This window comes from Cajanus cajan, chromosome 4, assembly GCF_000230855.2.
Source record: "Cajanus cajan strain Asha chromosome 4, NIPB_CcT2T_4, whole genome shotgun sequence".
NCBI lineage: Eukaryota > Viridiplantae > Streptophyta > Magnoliopsida > Fabales > Fabaceae > Cajanus > Cajanus cajan.
Window position 1 is genome coordinate 686,691 of NC_138520.1, and position 2,396 is coordinate 689,086.

The 2,396-nt window shown below is 32.2% G+C and overlaps 1 long non-coding RNA gene across 1 annotated transcript; it reads right to left on the bottom strand.

Annotated features, from left to right (window-relative positions):
* Positions 1-302: 302 nt before the first annotated feature.
* On the bottom strand, positions 303-1,833 carry LOC145957554 (uncharacterized). Its single transcript, XR_014433581.1, has 2 exons — positions 1,580-1,833; positions 303-1,234 (listed from the first exon to the last, which is right to left on the bottom strand). It is a non-coding gene; the product is annotated as an uncharacterized LOC145957554 (long non-coding RNA).
* Between the last annotated feature and the right edge of the window lie 563 nt (positions 1,834-2,396).

Genomic DNA, 2,396 nt, shown 5'->3' on the forward strand with positions numbered 1-2,396 from the left:
ATTTACAAGGAGAGTTGCTTTTAAATGGGTCTTACTGTGTCACGTCACTCATAAGTAATTCATATTATATTTTTACAATTTTTGTTCCAATGGAAATTGTTTATAAGCACTCCTACTTTTTTACAATTCATACTACACTTTTTGACAACTCACAATACACTTAATGATAAATTTTTAAAAAATTAATTATTATGGATAACATATAATTATGAATAACAAACAAAAGAAATTACATAATAAAAAAATTAAAATAATAAAAAGAATTACCAAAAATTACAACAAAATTAAATATAATATTTGCATAAATTAAAATTACAATAATATTTATTTTCTTAATTTGCGTTTAATAAAATTACAAGCCAATTCATGATCTTTGAGTTGCTTATCAGTCATTCGAGATGTGTCCTTCATGAGAATGTCATACATTACACTAAAGTTAGCTGCCTCCTTCGCTTCAGTCAATTTCTTTATTGCAGTACTTCTTTCTAACATTGCTTTTGTCATATTATCCAATTCCTTTTTGTCGGAAGATGTTTCGCCAACCTTTGCTTTACTCTTTCTTTTCGCTACTTTTTGACCTATAGGACGAGACATTGGTGTTGTTGGGTCATATTCTTGACAATCATTGGCTGCATCTGTGTTAGAAGACGTTGAGTATTGCCCAGATTGAGAGATCTTTGATCTTTTAGAAGAGCTCTCCATTGATTCAGATTTCGATTTTGGCTCATCTCTTAATAATATCCATGCATGCTCAAAATTGAATTTATCACCTATATCTTATGAGTAAATTTTATATGCATTTGCCATGATGTCTTTTTCTGAGTTGCCACTTTTTTTTTATTATCACGAGCTTGTTTATAACATCCGACAAATAATTGAACTGCTTTATTAATTCGAAACCAACAACTTTTTAACTGACCTGGATTCCTTTCTAAAATTTGATTGCGATTGTTGTTGTAATTCTCTTTGATTCTTATCCATAAACTATTTCTAGTTTGGTCAACTACCACAATTGGATTCTTTGAAATGTTGAGCCATGATTGAATAAGTAGATTATCCTCTTCGATAGAAAAATTTACACGTAATTTTTTTGGAGTACATATTTCTGCTCCTTGTTGTCCTCCTATATCAAGTGTGATGTTCTCTAGCCCAACTTGAGACTCAGATATTGAACTAATTGGTGAATCTGTTTCGATCTAATGACTCCACAACTTTTTCAGAAAATATTGAAGGCCTATAAAATAAATTGGGATTGGTTGATATTGGTGGTGGATACATAAAAAAATGGGGATTCAGAGAATTATCATTGGTTGAGTATGGTGGTGGTGGGTATATAAAAAATTGAAGATTTTGAGAATTTTCATCGGAAGGGGGTGGAGGTGGTGGTTGGTTTTGTAAATAATTAAAATAACTTTAAAAATTATATTGATTGGGATCCATGTGCTAGAACACAAAAAAAAAAATTACAGATGAATAAAAATAAAATAACAATTTTTTTTTGATGTGAGCAGTAACGTGAATAGTAAATTTTTTTAAATGAACAGTAGACGTGAACAGTTAAGGGTGAGAGTGCACGCACCAATTCTCATCCGGGGACCACTTCTCAGTCGCGCACGCACCCGAGCGGGCGTCCTTGTCGTAAATCGCGTGCTACTCCAAGTCTTCCATGGTGAGAGCAACGGTGAAGGGTGAGAGTGAGAGACTTTGAGAGAGAAGAGAAATAGACGTTGAAGGGAAGGGAAAGTGAGAAAGGGAAAGTGAAACTTCAATGAAAGAAACAAAAACGAGAAAAAAAAAAAAGATACGTTGGAAAGTAGCCGTTGAGAGATGTTGGGAGAGACATTGGTGCTGTTTATAAGTTGATGTTCACTCTTCAGTTCACTTGTACTTCACTATTCACCTTTACTATTCATTTCAAAAATTTTACTATTCATGTTTACTGTTCAAATAAAAAAAATCATGTTATTTTATTTTTATTCATCTGTAATTTTTTTTTTTTGTTCTAGCACATGGATCCCAATCAATATAATTTTCAAAGTTATTTTAATTATTTTCAAAACCAACCACCACCTCCACCTCTTCCGGTGAAAATTATCAAAATCCTTAATTTTTTATATGCCCACCATCACCACACTCAACCAATGACAATTCTCCGAATCCCCATTTTTTTATGTATCCACCACCAATATCAACCAATCCCAATATATTTTATAGGCCTTCAATATTTTCTGAAAAAGTTGTGGAGTCATTAGATCGAAATAGATTCACCAATTAGTTCAATATCTGAGTCTCAAGTTGGGCTAGAGAACATCACACTTGATGTAGGAGGACAACAAGGAGAAGAAATATGTACTAAAAAAAATCACGTGTAAGTTTTTCTATCGAAGAGAATAATC